This window comes from Phyllostomus discolor, chromosome 1 (genome assembly GCF_004126475.2).
Source record: "Phyllostomus discolor isolate MPI-MPIP mPhyDis1 chromosome 1, mPhyDis1.pri.v3, whole genome shotgun sequence".
Lineage (NCBI taxonomy): Eukaryota > Metazoa > Chordata > Mammalia > Chiroptera > Phyllostomidae > Phyllostomus > Phyllostomus discolor.
Window position 1 is genome coordinate 111,398,282 of NC_040903.2, and position 23,731 is coordinate 111,422,012.

General features: G+C 38.6%; 1 long non-coding RNA gene across 1 annotated transcript; it reads right to left on the minus strand.

The window, feature by feature from the left end:
• Window positions 1-1,248: 1,248 nt before the first annotated feature.
• On the minus strand, window positions 1,249-19,909 carry LOC118500249. The gene is made up of 3 exons (XR_004902810.1): window positions 19,774-19,909; window positions 19,585-19,587; window positions 1,249-1,279 (listed from the first exon to the last, which is right to left on the minus strand). It is a non-coding gene; the product is annotated as an uncharacterized LOC118500249 (long non-coding RNA).
• Window positions 19,910-23,731: the final 3,822 nt, after the last annotated feature.

The following is a 23,731-nucleotide window of genomic DNA, read 5'->3' on the forward strand; positions in this document are numbered from 1 at the left end:
CATACTCAGTGCTGAATACAAAAGTAGCCAAGAAAAGTTCAAATGCAGTAATGGTTACTGGACTGATGGCACAATTATAAAAACACGAATTCCTTCAAACTCAAGAATGTCAGTCTGAGGATCAAAGAATTATACAAAGTTTTCACTACATGCCAGATTGTCCCACTCGATTGTTGGGTTGACAATTAATTTGAAAACTGAATGCACAATTAACTTTTTATTTATTTTATTTTAATCATTCTTTAGATACAGTTTTTTGCCTTTTACTTCCATTCCAGCCCACACACCCATCCCTCCCCACCTGCCTCCCATTTCCACCACCCCCTAGTTTTTGTTCATGTGTCCTTTACATTTGTTCCTGTAAACCTTTCCCATTCTCCCTGAAATTCTCTCTTCTCTCTCCTCTGGTCACTTTCAGGCTGTCCTCTATTTCAGTGTCTTGGACTATATTTTGCTTATTTCTTTGTTTTGTTGTTTAGTTTCCTGTTAAAGGTGAGATCATATGGTATTTGTCTTTCAACACCTGGCTTATTTTGCTTAGCATAATGCTTTCCAGCTCCATCCATGCTGTTGCAAAGGGTAGGAGCTCCTTCTTTCTTTCTGCTGTATAGAATTCCATTGTGTAAATGTACCATAGTTTTTTGATCCATTCATTTACTGATGGGCACCTAGGTTGCTTCCAGCACTTAGCTATAGTAAATTGTGCTGCTATGAACATTGGGGTGCAAAAGATATTTTGGATTGGTGTTTCAGGGTTCTTAGGATATAGTCCCAGCAGTGGAATTGCTGGGTCAAAAGGCATATCCATATTTAGTTTTCTGAGGAAGTTCCATACTGTTTTCCATACTGGTTGTACCAGTCTGCAGTCCCACCAACAGTGCACCAGGGTCCCCTTTTCTCCACAACCTTTCCAACACTTGTTTGTTGCTGTTTATGATGGCCATTCTGACCAATATGAAGTGGTATCTCATTGTGGTTTTAATTTGCATCTCTCTGACAGAAATGTTGAACATATTTTCATGTGTCTCTGGATCCTCTGTACGTCCTCCTTGGAGAAGTGTCTGTTCAAGTCCTTTGCCCATTTTTTAATTGGATTGCTTGCCTTCTTAGAGTGGAGTTGTGTAAGTTCTTAATGTATTTTGGAGATTAAACCTTTCTCAGAGGTACCATTGGCAAATATGTTTTCCCATACAGTTGGTTCTCTTTTTATTTTAATACTATTTTCTTTAGCTGTGCAGAGGCTTTTTATTTTGATGAGGTCCCATTTGTTTATTGTTTCCTTTATGTTCCTTACTCTAGGGGACATGTCAGTAAATATGTTTCTGCATGAAATATATGAGATTTTCCTACCTAAGTTCTCCTCTAGGACTTTAATGGTGTCACAGCTTATATTTAAATCCTTTATCCACCTTGAATTTATTTTTGTGTAATGTGTAAGTTGGTACTCGAGGTCCATTTTTTTGCATGCACCTGTCCAGTTCTCCCAACCCCATTTCTTGAAGAGGCTATTTTTACCTCACTTTATGTTGCTGCCCCCTTTGTCAAATACTAATTGACCATAGAGACTTGGGTTTATTTCTGGGCTCTCTGTTCTGTTTCATTGGTCCATGTGCCTGTTTTCATGCCAGTACCAGGCTATTTTAATTACAGTGGCCTTGTTATGTAGTTTAGTATCAGGTATTGTGATCCCTCCTACTTTACTTTTCTTTTGCAAAATTGCAGCAGCTATTTGTGGGTGCTTATGGTTCCATATAAATTTTTGAAGTCTTTGTTCTATGTCTGTGAAATATTCTATTGGTACTCTAGTAGGTATTGCATTGAGTGTGTAAATTATGTTGGATAGTATGGACATTTGGTGGTGTTAATTCTTCTAATCCATGAACACGGTATAAGTTTCCAATTGTTTGTGTCTTTCTTGATTTCTCTCCTCAGTGTTATGTAGTTTTCTAATACAGGTCTTTCTGAATACAGGTCTTTTACCTCTTTGGTTAGGTTTATTCTTATGTATTTTCTTTTTCTTTTTGCTATATCAAATGGGATTTTTTATTGATTTCTGCTTCTGCTGTTTTATTGATGGTGTACAGAAATGCCTTTAATTTCTGTATATGGACTTTGTATCCTGCTGTTTTGCCAAATTTATGTATTAGGTCAAGTAGTTCTTTTTGTCAGAGTCTGTAGAATTTTCTATGTACACTATCATGTCATCCGCAAACTGACAGTTTTGTTTCCTCCTTTCTGATTTGGATACCTTTTATTTCTTTTTCTTGTCTGATCACTGTGGCTAAAATGCCCAGTAATATGTTGAATGGAAGCAGTGAAAGTGGACAGCCTTGTCTTGCTCCTGATCTTAGTGGAAAATATTTTAGTTTTTGCCAACTGAGTATGGTGTTGGCTGTAGATGTCTCATATATGGCTTTTATTATGTTGAGGAATGTTCCCTCTCTTACCACTTTGCTGGGTGTTTTTATCATAAATCGGTGCTGTACCTTATCAACTGCTTTTTTTGCATCAAATGATATGATCATGTGATTTTTGTCTTTGCTTTTGTTTATGTGATGCAATACATTTTCTGATTTGTGAATATTGAACCATCCTTTCATCCCTGGGATGAATCCCAAGTGGTCATGGGGTATGATATTTTCAATGTATATGGATGTGGTTTGCCAGTATTTTGTTGAGGATTTTAGTGTCTATGTTCATCAGAGATGTTGGCCCGAAGTTTTCTTCCTTTGTTGTGTCTTTAACTGGTTTTGGGATTAGGATGATGTTGGCTTCATAAAAACAGTTTGGGAATCTTTCATCTTTTTGGATTTTTTGGAATAGTCTGTGAAGGATAGGGGTTAGCCCTTCCTTAAATGCTTTGTAGAATTCTCCTGTGAAACCATCTGGTCCAGGGCTTTTGGTGTTTTGGGAGTTTTTTGATTACTGCTTCAAATTCTTTTGCTATTATTGGTCTTTTCAGGCTTTCTGCTCCTTCATTGAGTTTTGGAAGATTATATTTTTCTAGAAATTTGTCCATTTCATCTAGGTTTTCAAATTTCTTGGCATACAGTTCTTCATAGTAATTTCTTACAATCCTTTGTATTTCTGTGCTATCAGTTGTAACCTCTCCTCTTTCATTTCTGATTGTGTTTATTTGGGTCTTCTCTCTTTTTTTCTTTATGAGCCTGCTTAAAGGCTTGTCAATTTTGTTTATCTTTCCAAAGAACCAACCCCTGGATTTATTGATCCTTAGAATTGTGCTTTTAGCCTCTATGTCATTTAATTCTGCTCTGATCTTGGTTGCTTCCTTCCTTCTGCTTGCTCTGGGCTGTTTTTCGTTGTTGTTCCTCAAGTTCTTGTAGAGGTAGGGTTAGGTTGTTTGTTTGAAATGTTTCTATATTTTTTCAGGTATGCCTGTATCGCCATTAACTTCCATCTCAGGACTGCCTTAGCTGTGTCCCATAAGTTTTGGGTTGTTATGAGTTCATTTTTGTTTGTTTCCAGAAACCTTTTGATTTTTTCCTAATTTCATTCTTGACCCATTCATTGTTTAATAGCATGCTATTTAATCTCCATGATTTTGAATGTTTTTTTTCCCCCTTGGGGTTGGTTGCTAGTTTCAGTCCCTTGTGATCTGAGAAAATGCTTGGTATGATTTCAATTTCTTGAATTTGTTGAGACTTGTTTTGTGTCCTATCATGTGGTGTATCTTTGAAAATGTTTCCTGTACATTTGAGAAGATTGTATATTTAGCTTCTTTGGGATGGAGGGCTCTATATATGTATCAGTTAAGTCCATTTCATCTAGGGCATCAATATCTTTGTTGATATTTTGTTTGGAAGATCTGTCCATTTTTGACAGTGGGGTGTTAAAATACCCTACTATAAGTATGTTGCTGCCAAAAACTTTCCTGAAGTCCTCTAAGATTTCTTTTATGTATTTCGGTGCTCCTATGTTGGGTGCATATATACTTGCAATGTTTATGTCTTCTTGGTGGATTCTTCCCTTGAGTATTAGGAAGTGGCCTTCTGGGCCTCTCTTTATGGCTCTTTATTGAAAGTCTGTTTTTGCCTGATATGAGTATTGCTACCCCTGTTTTTTTTTCTCCTGTCTATTTGATTGGAAAATTTTTCCAGCTCTTCACTTTCAGCCTGTGTAAATCTTTTAATCTGTGTTGGGTCTCTTGTAGGAAGCATATGTGTGGGTCATGTTTTCTTATCCATTCAGCTATTCTATGTCTTTTGATTGAAGCATTTAACCCATTTATGTTTAAGGTTATTTTTGATAGGTACTTATCCATTGTCATTTACGTACCTGTGTTCCTCTCTGTCTCTCTCTCTCTCTTTTCCTTTCTTTCCTTAAAACAGTCCCTTTAGCACATCTTGCAGAGCTGGTTTGTTGTAGGTGTGTTCTTTTAGACTTCTTCTGTCTGTAAAGCTTCTTATTTGGCCTTCTGTCTTTATTGAGAGCCTTACTGGGTAAAGTAGCCTTGGTTGCAGATCTCTGGTTTGCATTACTTGGAATATTTTTTGCCATTCTCTTCTAGCCTGGAGTGTTTCCATTGAGAAGTCAGCTGCTAGCCTTATTGGGGCTTCCTTGTATGTTACTTTCTGTTTCTCCTTTGCTGCCTTTAAGGTTCTCTCATTGTCTTCAAATTTTGCCATTTTAATTATGATGTGTCTTGAGGTGGGCCTCTCTGGGTTCCTGTTGATTGGGACTGTCTGTGTTTCCTGGATTTGTGTAACTTTTTCTCTCATCCTATTGGGAAAGTTTTCCATCATTACTTTTTCAAATAGGTTTTCTATCCCTCGCTCTTCTTCTCCTTCCTGTATCCCTATTATATGGATATTTTTATGTTTCATATTGTCTTGCATTTCTTTTAATCCCTCTTCATTCTTTGTGAGCCTCTTTTCCTTTTCTTGCTCTTTCTGGGTGTTTTTTTTTTTTTTTATACTTTTTCCTCCAGTTGGCTCATCCAATCTTCTGCTTCATCAATCATGCTTTTTTATTCCTTCTATTTGTGTTCTTCAGTTCAGAAATTGTATACTTCATTTCTTCTTGGCCCTTGCTGATAGTTTCTATTTTCTTTTTCATGTTGATATAGTATGCAGTGAGTTCATCTTACCTGTAGTTTCTGGTAGTTCATTTTAAGCTCATTGCTTTGAACTCAATATGTGATAGTTGAGTTGCCTCTATTTCATTTATCATTATTTCTGAGGCTTTCTTCCCTTCATTTTGGGATTGTTTCTTTGTCTTCTCATTGTTCGTGACACTCTTCTTGTTACCCCCTGTTTCTTAAATTGATCTGTTCTGGTTCCCTGGGTTTATGGTGTGAACTTCTATGGTAGAATACCTGTGAGATTCAGTAGTGCAGTCTCTTATAGGTCTCCTGGTGTTCACAGCTTCCACTTACTCTTTTTTGTGGTCTTTTGGAGGGGAAAGGCAAAATGGTTTTAGACAGCAAGAGAGTATTCTATGATATTTACAGTAGCAGCCAGTACAGAAGATATAGGGGATCCTTTTTCTTCATGTAGTGTTAACTGTAATCTTCCACCCCACTAGCCATGTTTTAGAAAAAATGGAAAGAAAATAAGTCTCTTATTGTGAGGAAAGTATTGAGAGCTTGATCTAGAAGGCAATGAGACTGTGGGAGGTCAGATTCTGTGGTAGGGTGGGAGTAAAGAATAGTAAATAGGAGTAGTGTGTAAGAGAATAGTGTTAACCACTACAATAATAGAGTTCTGGAAACAGCGAAGTGGGCTTAGATCTGGGAGGGGTGTTGTGTAGTGTTTACAATTGTATGGAATAGGTCTTATTTACAATAATATTAGAACAGCAATCATATGGCAGATTCTATGAGATCTAGATAACAAGATAGGGAGTATAGAATCTTGAATAGTGTACTAATGGACCACAAATGAAGGACAGTAACTTAGCGATACCCTATGAATGAGATAACAGGGGAAACCTATCAAACGATACAGTATAACCAACCAAGCATAGAAAACTATACAGGAAGAAGAGGAGTACCAAAATACTATTAAAATAAAAAATGTTAGAATATTAAAAAAATATAATACAAATTTGCAGTAACTTGCAGGTTCAAGAAAGAAATGGAAAAAAGCAGAAGATGGAATGAAGGAAAGATACACTTGGAAAGGAAGGAATAACACTAGGGTGAAAGGCAGAGAAACATAAGGAATTGAGAAATATAAAAATAATAATTAAAAAATTAAAAAAAGTTACTTCAAAAAAAGATAAAATCAAACAATCAAAAACAACAACAACAACAAACACCTCTTGTTGGTTTCTAACTGGCCAAATTAATTTTTTTGGTCTTGCTGGCTTCAGCAGGCTGAAGGGCAATAGGAATGCTTTTCACCCTTCCCAGTCAGAACTCAGTCAGTCTCTCAAGTACTGTCCCCAGGGCTAGCCACAAGCTCTCCCCAGAGCTGGTCCAGTGCCTCTCCACAGGTCCCTGAGTGTGGGTCTGGGTGGTCCCGAGCATGGTCTCTGGAGCTCACCTCCGCGGGCTCCCAGGCTCCGGGATCCCACAGAGCACCTGTGTCTTTTCCAGGTTCATGGTGCAAGCCCTGGGGATCCCAAGTGGGTGCACACTTCACATTATAAGCTCTGGGGATCTGAGGGGGCACGTACTTCCCCTGGGTTCACCACTGCAGGCTCCAGGTTCTCTTTCCTTGTTCAGGGTTGTGGGGTCTAGGTCTTCCACAAAACCACACTATCTCCGGGTTGGGGTTGCGGGCACATGGCCAGGCCACCCTTGGTCACGCAGGCTGAGGAACTCACTCTTTACAGGGCTATACGTGGGTGCTCACAGCCTCTGTGTGATTCTCTCTCAGTCCTCACTCCCCTCTCTGTGCCTTCAAGCAACAAGGCCTCCCCTAGTGCTGCTCAATCCTTGTTAGGCCAGGGAGGGAGCAGTTGACCCAGCTCTCTCCTGAGTGCCTGGAGGCAGACCAAGGAGCACCGGGCTTGGGGGCTGCCACCTCCCTGGTCCCCGTTCTGATCCCTGGGCCCCTATTATCCTGAAGCAGTCTTCTTACTGTCTGGTTTTTCAATTTCCACTATAATTTTTGATGTCCTATTTTCATAAATGTTGCAATATCGTTGGCCCCTTCCTATGTTCCTCCGCAGATTGGTCAGTTTCTCTCCCTTGCCAGTTTCTCTACCTTGCATAGTGGGAAGGGAAATCTGCTTCCTCCTACCATGCCACCATCTTCCTCCCTTTTACTCCACAAATAACTTTTAACACTGGAAAGCAGTGATTATTTTTAGAGGTTCCACTGGAACATTCTCTCCAACTCCAAGTACTTCTGACTTGCCAGAAAGGTCCCAGAGGTAAATTCTTCCCACCAGAGATCTGTGGACAGGTCTACATTCCATTTGGGTTAAATGGAATGAAAATTGATTGTACAGGGTCTTAAAGCCAGAATGACATTGTTCAAGACATTCATCCTATGGTGCCAAACTCCTCTAGTCCATTGACCATAGTGCCTGGAAATATCAAATGGTTTTCAATCCTAGACTTGAAGGATGGCTTTTTCTGTACCTCAATAGATAAATAGGCTCAACTACTGTTTGCCTTTGAATGGCAGGACCCAGAAACAAAAGCCACACTGCAATACTGCTGGACTGTGCTGCCACAAGGATTTAAGAACTCCCTGACTATAATTGGTGGAGTATTAGCCAAGGACTTAAGGGATACTTAATTGAAATCAGGAGTTCTTCTGTGATATGTAGATGAGATATTGATCACTAGCAATACCTATGAGGACTGTTTGCTCAACATCATCACAGTTCTAAATTATTTGTCAAAAGTAGATAAAGGATTTTGGCTCACAAGGCCCAGGTTTGCAAACAGGAAGTGGCATACCTGGAATTTCAACTAAAATAAGATACTAGGAGCTTGATGGCAGATAGAAAGCAAGCCACTGCTATACTAAAATTCACAGAGAACTGAAGGCAGCTTGATGGGTTTTTAGAGATTGTAGGTTTCTGCTGAATTCATATCCCAAATTTTGGAGTTATAGCAAAACCACTGTATAATTTCTTGATAGGATTGGACTCTTAGGATTGCCTTTGGCACATATCTAATAGTCTTGGGTAATCTTCTGAATGGTCCTATGCAAATAAGGGCCTAATGGAGTCTATCAAAGCATCCCTTCCATAATGGGCCCCCTCACATATGTGTTTGAGAATGAGATACACTAGCAACTTGGGGAGTAAATCATACCAACTTGAAATTAAAAACTGAAATTATACTTTTTTAATGAACAAAAGATTGTTAGGTAACATTTGATGCTTTGAAGGAAAAGCTGAATTGGCTCCCATGCTAACATTGCCCAATTTACAGAAAACTTACCAATTGCACACTCATGAAATGCAGGGGATTGGAATAGGATTACTAACCCAGATTGACTCTGGGAAACATCTCCAGACCCATAGCCTATCTCTTAAAGAAGTTGGATTACATTACAAGGGGATGGCCACCATAGCTTTGGGCAGTAAAAGCTACCTGTCACATTTTATAGTAATCTGAGAAGTTCACCCTGGGATAGCTTACCATGGTATCAGTACCACACCAGGTCATAACTCTTTTGAAACAAGAAAGGTACTGACTGATGGCAAGGCACATAGGAACATACCAGATATTTCTATTGGACAACCTAAAAGTTACCTTATAGACTACCATAACTTTGAATCTGACCACTCTGCTCCCAGACATAGAGGAAAACTCAGCTCTCCAGCATGACTGCATGGAAATTATTGACCAAGTTTATTCTAACAGGCCAGATCTACTGTACCAACAGCTGGTGACACCATACTGGGAGCTGTACACAGATGGGAGTAGCTTCATGGACAATGGCCACTGATCAGCTGGGTATAGGGTAGTCGCTATAGACAAAGTAATAGAAGCCCAAGCCCTTATGCTGGTAACCTCAGAACATAAGGCTGTGTCTCGGTACTGTCCCAAGGAAAGAATGCTAACATCTACACAGACTCCAAATATGCCTTTATGGCAGCCCATGCCCACAGAACAATGGGAAAGAGAGAAGACTCTTGACTTTTGGAAACAAGGATGTTAAATATGCAGAGGAGATTTTTAATTGTTTGAGGCAATTAATCTACTGGACCAGGTTGCCATAATGCAGTGCCCAGGACACTGAAGGGACAGTTCCCAAATGAGCCATGGAAAAATATTGCTGATGAAACAGTGAGACAAGAAGCTGGACAGCCACCCTGCCTATAGGTTTTGATCTACTACTTGGACTGTTCAAAATTTAAAACTCATTACACAGAATGAGATGAGAATCAGTCCCTTGAAATGAGATTCACTAACAATGATACCAATTCCATATGGTAAATCAACATTCATGGTATGATTTACTCCCCAAGTTTCTAGTGTATCTCATCCTCAAACACATATGTGAGGAGGCCCATTATGGAAGGGATGCTTTGATAGACTCCATTAGGCCCTTATTTGCATATGACCATTCAGAAGATTACCCAAGACTATTAGATATGTGCCAAAGGCAATCCTAAGACAGATCACACCCCAGTGAAAAAGTAAGTGAAATATAAAGGGTTATGCCCATTTGAGGACTGACAAGTGGATTTTATACAAATGTCTAAAATTGGTGGGGAATTTCAAAATTTTATTAGTTTTTATAGACACTTTTTTGACTGAGTAGATGCATACCACACTAGAAGTGAGAAAGTGATTGAGAAAATGAAACTTTTACTTAAAGAAACAATTTTAAAGTTTGGAATTTCTCACAGCATTCAGAACAACAATGGACCATCATTCACTTCATAGACCACACAGAAGGTTGGACAAGCACAACAAATAAAATTGAAATTATGTGCACCTTGGAGGCATCAATGTATGGGAAAGATTGAGGAAATGCATCACACAATAAAGAAGACCCTGGAAAAATATACCAAGGAACACATTTGAAATGAGACTTCCCATTGCTTTGCTCCATTAGGGTAGCACCCCAAACTGAACTTAAGTTAAGCCCTCTTGCAATAGTTTAAGAGAGACCCTTCTCAATCTCTGTTTTAGAAATATTCCCTTTAGATTTGGAGCACAAGTCAAAAATTAAACAATATATACAGCACTTAGGCAACAGTAACCATTTTGAACAAGTTTACTCATTGTAGTGCTGTCTATCCATCTGACAAGCCCTTAAACCTATTTTATCTGGGGAACCAAGTCTTACTAAAGACCTGGGAGACTCAAAGTCCTGAAAGCAGCTGGCTGAGCAGTGGAGTGGTTCCAATGATGTCCCACTGATAATGCACTCTTCTTTAATTCTCGCAGGAATTAAGCCTTGGACCCACTACACACAGATAAAATTGACACCACCTGAGGAGGATTTGAACCCTCCTGCTGTGGTTGATTCTGAAAAGGATAGCTGAATCTATGCTCCAGAAGGAGATTTGAAAGTTCTGTTTTGGAAGAAGACAGTGAACCCCAATTCAAAGTGACAATATTCCTTTATTTATGTGTTTGCAAATCTAGGTATGTTTGGCTGCTTGATACTGAGTCAGAATATTGTCTTTTCCAATGTTTAAAAAAAAGTTGAAATTGATATAAGGTTATGTCTAAATGAGTATAGAAAGTTGTGATAGTTTTAACTTGAAATGAAAGAAACCCCAGTTCTTGGTTATAGTTATGCTTTGCTTGCTTTCTGATCTTCTAAGTACTAAAGGGAATTTAACTGTGTTGTTTAAACTGGGAATCCTTTGTATTTGACATTTGGGTATATGCCATTTGGACCTAGTAAAGGTCATTTGCAGTACAAGTTGGGGTGAGATAGCATCTATGCCATTCGGACTTAGGAAAGGCCATTTGATACCGATGGGCATACCAGCTGGGGTGAGTGTCTGCCATTGGGGCTTCAGAGAGGTGTGATAGGTTAGTGGGACTAGTTGATGTGAGACAAGGTTCTAAGGCTAGTGCCAGTCTTTCTTACCCCTCTTTTTGAAACACTTTCTTGGTTTGGATTTTTATTTTGTTTCTATTTTGAAAATAAATCAAGGTTCCTAAGGGTTGAAACTTCACATTACATTGGAAAGTAATGTAATAAAAAATATAAGTCATATGGATAAACTTTTGGCAAATACTGGAATAACAAGGATTTTCCTTTTTGCTTTGTATTTTCTCCCTATCTGACACATAGAATTTGGATGATAATAAGGGTAATCTTAGGGAGAGGAATCAGATTTTAAGAAAAATCATAATGTCCAATTGTGCATATTGAACTTTTGTGCAGTTAAATGTTCTCAAAGTATTTTTTTTCACTTAGAAGTTGGATTAGTTTTCATAACAGATTTTTCAAATTATTAATGATGGATATCATTCAAGCAAATGTGTTGCAGCTGATTATCTTTCCCCCTTGAGAAGAGTCTTCACCTCCTAAAAGGACTCAGTAGTTTGTATATGCTAGATGATTGAGATGGTGAAGTTTGAGATGGCCTATTGGCTTCATTTTGAAGCTGGTTTTCTTTTATGCCTTAATGATTTGGATGGAAAAGGTCCAGAAGTATTAAAAAAGGGTAGAATTGCAACAGGTGCTACCATTTTTATTTCATTGTTGTGGTTTTGATTGTATTTTCTAACCCTCTTTACAAATGTGTTACTTCCAGGATACCGCAAAATTGTCAGCCTGTCTACCAATGCAATTCTTTGGACATCATGCACAACACTTTCCAAGAACATCCAACTGACCTAGACCTTGCCAGATCCTTCTCCTTCATGAGAAGTTGCCCCTCCATTCCAGAACCCCTTTTTATAGGAACTTCTGGATCAGAGGGTAGGCAGGACTATACTCTTGGCCAGCAGGAATTAGTTACAAAAGTATGAGATATTTGTTAATTTGCCCTTGTAAGATTACAAGTGTAAAAAGTGTTAAAAGGTAGGAATTGTAATGAAGATGAAGTGGGTGGGGTAGGGAAAGGAGTTGGAGGAGGTGGGCCCTGCCTGCACTGAGCCAACCTAGCGCATGGGGAGCTTGCCCTTACTTGGCATGGCTGCATGTCCCTGAGTCCTAGGGAAACCTTTTCAGAAGCATGGCTCAGGTTGTCATGGGAACTAGTGTTTGGGTTGGTGCTATTGTTTCTCCTCTCTCTTTGGTAGTCTCTCCTTCCCAGTTGCTGGGGGAGGGGGAGGTTTCTGGGCCCCAACTTTGGAGAGTGGAGGAGTGGAGGGAAGGAGGCTTGGGCCACAGGCCTGTGGACCTGTCAACAGTTGCTGCTGCCCATAACCTGTCACCATGCAGACCTGTCAATGGTCACCAGTGCAGTCCTGTTGGTGACAGCTCCTTCACTATGCTCCTACTTTGGCACAACATGTCAGTAGTTCCCAGAATAAGCCTTTGAGGGGCAGTAGGAAGATGGCAGTGCAACATGAATGGAGGCCTGAATGCAAATGCTCTGAAAGAAACCAGAAGCTAAACAACACCTGGAGACCAGCTAAACCATCTATGTTGATGAAAGTTTTGAATGGGAGAAGAGGTTCTTGATGCAACCTTGAACTGAGCTGGCAGAGGATAACAGAGTGTTTTTCTTTGGGTGTCTTAGAAGAAGTAGGTATTGATAATTATTAAATAAAATATTCCTTTCATTTCCACCAAACTCTGTCTTTGGAATTTTGCCTTGTAGGCAGCAAGTGGTAGGACTGACCCTACTGGTTGCATTCAACTACTATCTTGAACTAAAAATCTTCTAAATAGCAAAAGTGGCCACTAACAAAATACAAATGCCACTAACAAAATGGGAGAATATATTTTCAAACAACTTCTCTAACAAGTGTTGGGAACTGCCCTGCCTGGTATCAGAAGCTGTAACCCCCACCAAAGCTAAGGCTGAGGGAATGACCTTGGACCATAAGCCACCAAGGAGACAAAAGCTTATCTCCCTGACAGGAGTACAGCTTCTGCATCTTTTACTTCACCCTGCCTGGCCCCCAATGCTTGATCGGTTTGCCAATGACGGGTAAGATTCCCCAAGGGGGGAATGATCTAAGACAGGCATGATCACATGAGAGGCCCCCAAGGAAGGACTTTGGGGCCTACAGCAAAAGCGGGTGATGGACCCTCGTCCCTCGGCTTTGACATAGCCTGAGTCCTCACTGTCTGCGAGAAAATCTCCTGATCTTTTAGCTGCCTTACTTCCCTTGCTCCACCTAAGCCTGAAACAATGACAGAGGGTGATGCAGCCCTGTGCTAGGAAGGGTGGGTTCCCTAGGTGATCAGGCCTAAGGAAGAATATGTAAAATCCTGTGAAACCTGCTTTGTTTAGAATGTTCTCAATTAAATGATAAGGGTCCAAGGAAGAAATAAGTTTGTTCCTTAAAGTTTTTTTACAGCTCTGACCCTGGGTAAAGTTTTTTACCTATTTGACCCTGACTCAAAATAGGCCCTCAGAGTTCCTTGTTATTTGATCCTTACTTCTTGGCCATGAGTAATGAGCTTTACCTGAATTCCTGTGTAAACGAACCCAATAAAAGCTGTTGAGGAAAAGGCTCTTTGTCCTTCTCCTGTGAGAGATCGGCCATCTTTCCTCCCCAAGCAGATCATGTCTTGTTAGACTTATTCTCATCTGTGGCAGACAGGGGGCTCTGTGGACAAAGCTCCTCCACAAACAAGGGTTTAATATCCAAAATGTAGAGAGAAATCATACAACTCAACACACACCCACACCCCCCAAAGAACCCAATGAAGACATGGGCAGATGACTTGAAAATATTTTTCCTGAGAAAATGTACAAATGGCCAAAAGATGTATAAAAAATGCTAAACTTTACTAGCTATGAGGAAAATCCATGTTGAAACTACAATGAGATATTACCTCATCTGTTAGAATGGCAATTATCAATAAGACAAGTAGTAAGTGTTGGACTGTTTGTGAAGAAGAAGAAATCCTCTTTCACTGCTAGTGGGAATGCAACCTGGTACAGTCATATGGAAAGCAGTATGGAGGCTTTTTAACAAAAATAAATATAGAACTACCATATGGCCCTGTAATCCCTCTTCTGCCTTTCTACCTAAAAAAACTTGAAAATATTTATTAACAAATATATATGTACCCTTAAGTTCATTGCACCATTACTTACAGTTGCTAAGACATTGAAACAATTGAAGTGTCTATCAATAGGTGATTGGATTAAGAAGATGTGGTACATATATGAAATGGAATACTAGTCATCCATAAGAAAAGATGAAATGCTATTATTTGCTACAACATGAATAGATCTTGACAATATAATACTAAGCAAATAAGTCATACATAAAAAGTCAAGAAGCATGTGATTTCACTATATGCGGCATATACAATTAAAAGAAACAAATCAACAAACAATAAAAACAAACTCACAGTAACAAGAGGGGAGGTGAATAATAATAAAAAAAACACAGGGAAAAAACAAAAGACACAGAAAACAGTGTGGTTGTTACCAGAGGAAGGGGTGTGGTGGACAGTAAAGGGTAAAAGAGGTCAAGTATATGGCGATGGAAGTAGATATGATTTTGGATGATGGACAGCCAGTGCAATATAGAGATGATGTATCATAAAACTGTACAATTGAAACCTATATAATTTTTAATTAATCCTTGTAAATTTAATTTAAAAAATAAATAAAAATAAAGGGAGTCTAGTTAACTAATTAATTTGTACATTTAGACATAGTCTGCAGAACTGTAGGACCAGTTTTAGGACCAATGAAGTTTAAATATCTACTAAAGCTTATCATTATGTTATTATTATTGTCTCCTTATCAAAATTAAATTGAAAAAAATATGACCCTGGTCAGTACATCGGGTAGACATAAGATTGTGAAAAGAGATGTATACGTAAAGTTAGTATTTCATTATGTATGTGCATGTCATGTATCCCCAACTGCAATGCAACATTCCAGATGAACATATGAAATATTTTGAATCCTTGCAAAGCTTAGTGCAAAGCTTTGAATTATTAAATATTCCTCACTCATCCATCTCTCCAGCATTTACTGAATAATATTTTTGCTCAAGATGATGGATGAGACCTAAGGAATCAAAAAATATAAAAACAAAAAACAAAGAAAACCTGAAATATTTTTCTGTACTGGAAAAGGAAATTACAATTATATTGAGATGTTGATGGAGTAAGCAGTGTACTACAAAAGAGCACTGCTATAGCCAGAATATTTGATTAATAGCTATCTTTAGATATATAATACCTAGACACATTCTATAGGATCATTAAGAGCACTCATGCAAATGCTTGTAGTGAAACGGAATCACAGAACAGCTATGGTTACCCAGGTCCATAGCAGAAGACACTGTGGGAGCTCATATTACATGCTTAGCCCCAGATTTATGTTTTAGACTACATTCATGGCTCATGAACAGTATATTTTTACTAATACACTTTTCATAGAGATAAAGTAGAATGATAGATCTTAAAGAGTTAATAATCTTAAGTGAGAGTTTTTCTCTTATGTATTCAATCAATAAAGAAAGCAGCCACTGATTCTATTCTGGGCATTCTACCCCACAAAAAGAAATAAATAATACTCCTCTTACTACTTTCCTACATTAGTAGCTAGTGATGGAACATAATACTGAACACATATTACATATAAAAAGTTTTGTAAAACTAGGTTTAAAGTCACCAATTACAATTTGTTAATTGATCAGAGCATGCCCTTCACCTTTTCTTCTTATTGGATTCCTACTTTAAATGTTTTCTTTGTTCTACAGTGCTGTCTAACTGTATGTGAGCATCAGAGCGGGAAGAAGAAGAAGGGAAGTAAAGGCTAACTTTGGATAAACTAACAAGTCATCAGATCAGTGAGTTGTGTGTGATTTGTAATTTGTAGATTTCCACCCCCAGGGATTTAATGACTTAGGCTGTATTTCTACTTTATTAATCATTGTATCACTAAATATGTACCAAATGACTCCTTCACCAGAGAGGATCAAGACTTGCCTAGGCATGGTGACGAGCTTTGTTTAACAATGTACAAACACATTCATACATTGTTCTATAATGTTGAGTTCTATGGTATAAATCTCTTATATAAGTAACTTAAAGAAGTTTAAAGTATGGATGGGTTCCAATGAAATTTTTAGATAAGCTGTAATATATTTAGAAATATAGAATTCCAAAGACTGAAGTAGAATTTACATGTAATTAGTTTGAAAAGGTTATTTAGTTTAAAAAAATAGAAATTAACTAATGCAATATTCTATATGAATAGAATAAAAACACCAATATATTATTTGACTTCCTGATGTAAAGCATAATGGATCTTTCATTTTTATATATTTAAAATATTAGAGACTTCTGTTCAATGTGGAGGCATAAACATGCTTTGCCTCCTCGCACAGGCACAGAAAGAATTACAACTAGAAATCAAAACAAATAACACACAGAACAATCAGAAAATTGAGCTGTATGGAATTGTGACCACCAAGGATTAAAAAAAAAAAAACCCACATTCATCCAGCTGTGTAAGATGGGTGGAGATGCATAGATGCAGTGGTGGCTCAGAGAGACAGTGGCAGCAGAGAAAGCAGTCTACAATTCACATGTGATGGATAAAAATTGGGAAGGTTACCTAAGGAGTGAGTGATCCAAGCCCAAAGCTGGACTGTACAGCCCAGGGTTCCAGCACCAGGAAGATAAATCCCCATAACTTCTTGCTATAAAAATCCATGGGGGTTGATGTGGCAGGAGAAACTGACAGTTTCAGGAGACTCCACTTAAAGGACTTGCATGGAAATAAAATGTACACAAACGTAGCTCTTCTGGGATTCATCATAAGAACAACAGCTGGAAGTGTGCCAGTCACAAAGGGCAAGTCCTGGGAAAACCTCCAGAAGCTAGGCAGTGTCATTGTACCCTCTCCATAACCTTCCCCCACACAGAGCCAGAAAGCAGTGAAGTGGGTTGCTCTACTTGATGGTTACCTAAAGCTGTACTTTACACAATTTACAGGTGCCTTTTCCAAAATAGACCACATTACTAAGACAAGAAGTCAAAGCAGCTTTAGGTAATAAACAGAAACAAATACAGGGAGACTGCCAAATTGAGGAAACAAAGAAATATGGCCCTAATGGAAGGGGAAAAAAAAAAACAGAAAAAGAACTGAACGGAATGGAGATAACCAACTCTTCAGATGTTGAGTTCAAAACACTATTGATCAGGATTAAAGATGGTGGTGAGATATGTGGAAGCAGAGTCCACTTCCCCCTGTACACAGGTGGAACACCTGGGCATTCTTCTGAGGAACAGAGTGAACAGCCAACAGTATCCCAGCATATATGAAGGTTGGAGGCCAAAACTGTGGAGAACATTGAAAAATCAGATGGTAAGTATACAGCTTTCAGACAATAAGTTCCCTGGGACCAGCATGGGGACCAGGGCAGCATGAGGACCACCAGACCCAGGCCTGGTGACTGCTGGGCCTGCTGCATGATTTTTGGAAGAGAGCCAGGTTAATGGCTCTCTCCTCTGACAAACAAGAAGGTTTGAGAAGCACCAGCATGGAACTGGATGATTGAAGTTGCTGGAGGGGATAAGGATGAAGTGGTAAACACACAGGGGTGGTGTGTACCCACTGAGACTGTGGACACAGCTAGGAAGAGTTAGGAATGACAGACCCTGACCTGGTCAGTCCCTGGTCTGGTTGGAGAACAGAGCTGTGTGAGAAACCAGGCACTTGTTTGGAGCAGTAGGCATGAACAGGAGGAATTTTACCAAAAAAAAAAAAAAAAAAAAAAAAAAAAAGGCACTTGGTGGCTGTTTAAGGAATTCTCACGCAGCGGCTGCCCTCGCCTCCCCAGGCTGCCCTTGTGCAGCCTCCATAGCCTTGTTGTGGGCCTGCCTCTGCTGGCAGGGCTGTGGCTGCACCCCCACCCTATACCTGGTCACAGTGACAGAGGGCACTCAACCTTTCCTATGACCCCAGTGATGTGTGATGGACCCAGCTTCTCTTCCCCATGGCTAAGCCCCACACTACAGGTATTGCAGCAATGGAGGCCAGCACAGGCCAGACAGTGACACCCCACTACTGTGCCCCAGCCACAGCAGCAGAGGACACATGCTCATGCTTGCAGACCCAGGGGACAGAGTGTGCCTGAACTTACTGCTCAGGGGAGCTGTGGCCCAAACCCACCACCCTGGATGCAGCAGGAGAGGAGGCATGCACCTACATCTGCCACCATTGTCACAGCAGTGCCCCTGCCCTGCAAGGGTCTGACTGGCTTGCTAGGAGGAAGGTGGAGGCACCCCCCACAGAGGAGAACAGCAAGTATCAGGGAGTCAGCAGTCCCCACAAAGACTTAACACAGTGGGGGAGCCCAAATACCCTGAAGAGACTCTGAGACTTCGTAGCATCTAGGACAGCAAAGAGTGAGAAAGTGGTGTGTGAATTGCCCCTAATTGGTGCACCTCAAGGACAGCACAACTGGTGGACTGAAGGCATAGGCTTGGTGCACAAGAGCACTGGGGCCCTGGCAGCTAACTGAGGGTTGGAGACTGAGCGACTGTGAAGTGTTACTGACCTGACCCCCATCCTAGCAAAACCACAGGAGGGGAGAAAAATGAACCCCATTTTCCCTCGGCTTCCTGCAGCCAAGAATACCAGCAGAATTGGCTTTGACTGTTTAAAGCCAGCAGGAGGCTTTTCTCCCTCCCTCCCTCCCTCCCTTCCTTCCTTCTTTTTTTTTCTTTTTGTTCTTTTTCCTCACAAGTGAGACAATAAATCATGGAACTGTGAAAGGACCAGAGTCAGATTCTAAGAGGAGTCATCCCAACAACTAAGACAGTGAGATAAATTTTGCTTTGCTATTCTAGAGAACTTGCAAGTTATTGTTTATCTGTATTATTATTATTATTATTAATTATTTTCCATATTTTACTACTTTATTAGTATTTTTTTTTATTTCTCTTCTTTCTGTTTAGTTTTCTTCACTTTGTTTAACTGCATTGTTGAACTGGTTTTTCTTGTTCTCTCTTTCATAGTGTAGTTTTAATTTTCCTTCTTTCAATTCACTTGAGTTCTAATAGCACACTATTCTATGTCTTGTACTTCCTATTCTTATTATGCAGATCACATAGATTCTGTCATATGATTGTTGCCCCATTACTATCATAAATAAGTGTTGTTCCATACAATTGTAAATACTACACAGCACCCTCCCCCCAAGGGCTTATTTCACTTCACTGTCTCTGGAACTTTATTACTGTTGTGGTTAACTCTATTCTCATGAATACTACACATATTTTCTGTCAATTACTCTCACTATATCTTATAATCTGACATCCCAAAAGCTCCCTGTTTTCTGGATCCAACTCACAATCTATCCTCCCTTAACAGGAGTCTTATCATTTTACCAGCCTATTATAAAAGTTACTACATGGATGAAATATCACAGTTAACACTATACTGATCCAAAGGATCTCCTAACTCTTCTCTTTGTGTTGGTACTTCAAGTCCCATAAAAACCCCACCCCTGTCTTCATCCATTTTGCCTTACCCTTCCAGCTGATCACATAAAACAGTAGGTGGAAGCTGGGAACACCAGTATACCTGCTGGAAGAGGAAACACATCAACAAAGGATCCACCAACAAACAATAACAGAAGAAGGTGAAAGAGTGACTGAAAGCTACACTAACCTCAACCCAGAGCCAATCTAGAACTACAGGTAAACAGTGGAGAAATTATCTAGAACAAACAACGGAACAAGAGTGAGAGAGAAGCCTCAAAACATTGTATACATGGAAGAACCAGTTTCAACACAACATGCCCACACTTGAACAACAGAATACAAGATGTGGTGGATGGAGTGACCTTCAGTTAACCAGCTGGAGGGAAGGACCCACCAAAAAAAAAAAAGATCAACAACAATCAAAACCCAAAGACATACAGAGAGCCAACATAAATGACAGCAAAAAACCAGCAAGCTCAGGAGATCAAGGAGACTGCAGAACTGAATATCAAAACATAAACTCAGAGAATCAAAACAGATCTATTTAAGATGCAGAAGCTAAAAATAAGAGTCTCATAAACAATGGGAAGACAAAGAAACAAGGTAGGAAAAAACTCCCAAAAAGATCAAGAAAAGGAAAAATGCTCAGAAAGAATGAAGAGGTATTAAGGGAACTGCAGGAAAACGTGCCATGTAATAATACCTGTATAATAGTGATTCCAGAAGGAGAAGAAGAAGAGCAAGAGAAAGGAAACCTGTTTGAAAAAGTAATGATGGAAAGCTTCCCTAATTTTATGAGAGCAAAAAAATCACACAAATCCAGGAAACACAGAGAGTCCCAAACAATAGTAACCCAAAGACAGTTACAGAAACATCATAATTAAAATAGCAATATAATAAGATAAAGAGAGAATCTTAAAGGCAACAAGGAAGAAACAGGAAATAACATACAAGGGAGCCCTGAAAAAAACTAGAAGCTGACTTTTTAATGTGAACACTCCAAGCTAGAAGGGATTGGCAAGAAATATTCCAAGTAATGTAAAATAAAGTCCTGCAACCAAGACTAGTCTATACAGCAAGGCTCTCAATTAAAAAGTTGGGTGAAACAAGAACTTTCACACACACAAAAAAAACCTTCAAAGAATACACCTCCTCCACATCAGGTCTGCAAGAGATACTAAAGGGTCTTCTTTAAGAAAAGGGAAAAAAAAGTGAGCGACAGATGAACGCATGACCTAAAAACTGGCAATGAATAAGTATCTATCAATAATAACCTTAAATGTAAATGGATTAAATGCTCCACCTAAAAGACATAGAATAGCTGAATTAATGAGAAATCATGACCCACACATATGCTGCCTATAAGAGACCTCAGAACAAAAAACCTACAGAGACTGAAAGTAAAGGGCTGGAAACAAATATTTGAAACAAATGGAGAGGAAAGAAAAGTTGGGATAGTAATACCCATATCAGATAAAATAGTCTTCAAAAAAAGGGCTACAAAAAAAGACCAAGAGGGTTATTTCATAATACTTAAGGAAAGAATCCATAAAAAAGACATAAACATTGTAAATATATATGCATCCAACATAGGGGCACCCAAATACATAAAGAAAATCTTAAAGGACTTCAAGAAAGATATTCACAGCAACATAATTACAGTAGGGGATTTTAACACCCCACTGTCAAAAATGGACAGATCTTTGAAACAAAATATCAAGAAAGATACTGTGGCATTGAACAATGCCCTAGATGAAATGAACTTAACTGATATAAAAAGAACCTTTCATCCCAGAAAGGAAAATACATATTCTTTTCAGATGCTCATGGAACATTTTCAGAAATAGACCACATGATAGGACACAAAACTTGCCTCAACAGATTCAAGAAAATTGAAATACCAAGCATTTTCTCTGACCACAAGGGACTGAAACTTGAAACCAACCTCAAGGAAAAAAAAAACAAAAAAAACTCAAACTCATGAAGATTGAATAGCATGCTATTAAACAATGAATGGGTCAAGAATGAGATCAAGGAGGAAATCAAAAGTTTCTGAAAACAAATGAAAATGAACTCACAATAACCCAAAACTTATGAGAGGAAACTTCATAGCAATACAGGCCTACCTAAAAAAGATAGAAACATTTCACATAAACAATCTAACCCAACTCCTACAAGAACTTGAGGAACAACAACAAAGACAGCCCAGAGCAAGTAGAAGGAAGGAAGAAACAAAGATCAGAGCAGGATTAAATGACATAGAAACTAAAAGCACAGTTCTAAGGATCAAATGAATCCAGGAGCTGATTCTTTGAAAAGATAAACAAAATTGACATTTCTTTAAGCAGAGTCATTGGGAAAAAAAGAGAGAAGACCTAAATAAACACAGTCAGAAATAAAAGAAGAGAGATTACAACTGATACCACAGAAATACAAAGAAATGTAACAAATTATTATGAAGAACTATGTGTCGAGAAATTTGAAAACCTAGGTGAAATGGACAAATTTCTAGAAAAATATAATCTTCCAAAACTCAATGAAGAAGCAGAAAGCCTGAACAGACCAGTAAAAGCTGATGAAAAATAAGTGGTAATAAAAAACTCCCAACACATAAAAGCCTTGAAACAGACAGTTTCATGGAATAATTTCACAAATTATTTAAGGATAAGGTAACTCTTAACCTTCACAGACTATTCCCCCAAAAATCCAAGAAGATGGAGGACTCTCAAACTCTTTTTATGAAGCCAGCATCCTCTTCATCCCCAAAATCAGATAAAGACACAACAAAGAAAGAAAACATCAGGCCAATATCACTGATGAACATAGACATTAAAATCTTCAAGAAAATATTGGCAAGCTGCATCCAACAATATATTAAAAACATCATGTACCATGACCAAGTAATATTCATCTCAGGGATGCAAGGATAATACAATATTCACAAATCAATAAATGTAATACATCACATAAACAAAAGAAAAGACAAAAATCACATGATCATAGCACTAGATGTGGAAAAACATTTGATAAGGTACAGCACCCATGAATGAACAAAACACTCGGCACAGTGGAAAAAGAGGGAGCATTCCTCAACATCATAGAGGCCATATATGAGAGATCTACAGCCAACATCAAGCACAATGGGTAAAAACTAGAAACTTTCCCACTTTTATTCAACATAGTATTGGAAGTCATAGCCACAGTAATCAGACAAGAAGAGGAAATAAAAGGTATCCAAATTGGAAGAGAGGAAACAAAACTGTCATTGTTTGCAGATGACATGATAATGTATCTAGAAAATCCTATAGACTCTGCCAAAAAATCTGCTTGACCTAATAAATGAATTTAGCAATATAGCAAGATACAAAGTCAATATTAAGAAATCGAAGGCATTTTTGCATATCAACAATGAGATGTAAGAAATAGAAATCGGTAAAAAATCCCGCTTTATATAGTGATAAGAAAAATAAATACCTAGGAAGAAACTTAACCAAGTATGAAAAAAAAAAACTGTACTCAAAAAACTATACAACACTGAAAAAAAGTAATTAAGAAGACATAAACAAATGGAAACATATACCATGTTCATGGATCAGAAGAATTAACATTATCAAAATATTCTTAATACCCAAAGCGATTTATAGAATCAATGCAGTATCTATTAAAGAACCAATGGCATATGTCACAGATATAAAGAAAACACTTCAAAAATGTGTATGGAACCATAAGCCACCCCGAATAACTACAGTAATTTTTAGGCAGAAGAGCCAAGTAGGAGGGATCACAATACTTGATATCAAATTGTATCACAAGGCCACTCTAATAAAAAACAGCCTGGTGTTAGCATAAGAATAGACACATGGACCAATGGAAAGGAATAGAGAACCCAGAAATTAACCCAATTATATACATTCCATTGATATTCAACAAAGGGGGCAGCAGCATAAAATGGAGCAAAAATATCCTCTTCAACAAATGGTGTTGGGTAAGCAGGACAGCTACATGCAAAAAAAAAATGAAACTCAAGCACCAACTTAAACAATACAGAAAAATATATTCAAGGTGGATAAAAATTTAAATATAAGCTGTGACACTATAAAAATTATAGAGGAGTACCTAGGGAGGAAAATCTCAGATATTCCATGCAACAATATTTTCATTGACATGTCTCCTAGACCAAGGGGCATAAAAGAAAGAATAAACAAATGGAACCTTATAAAAATAAAAAGCTTCTGCATGGCTAAAGT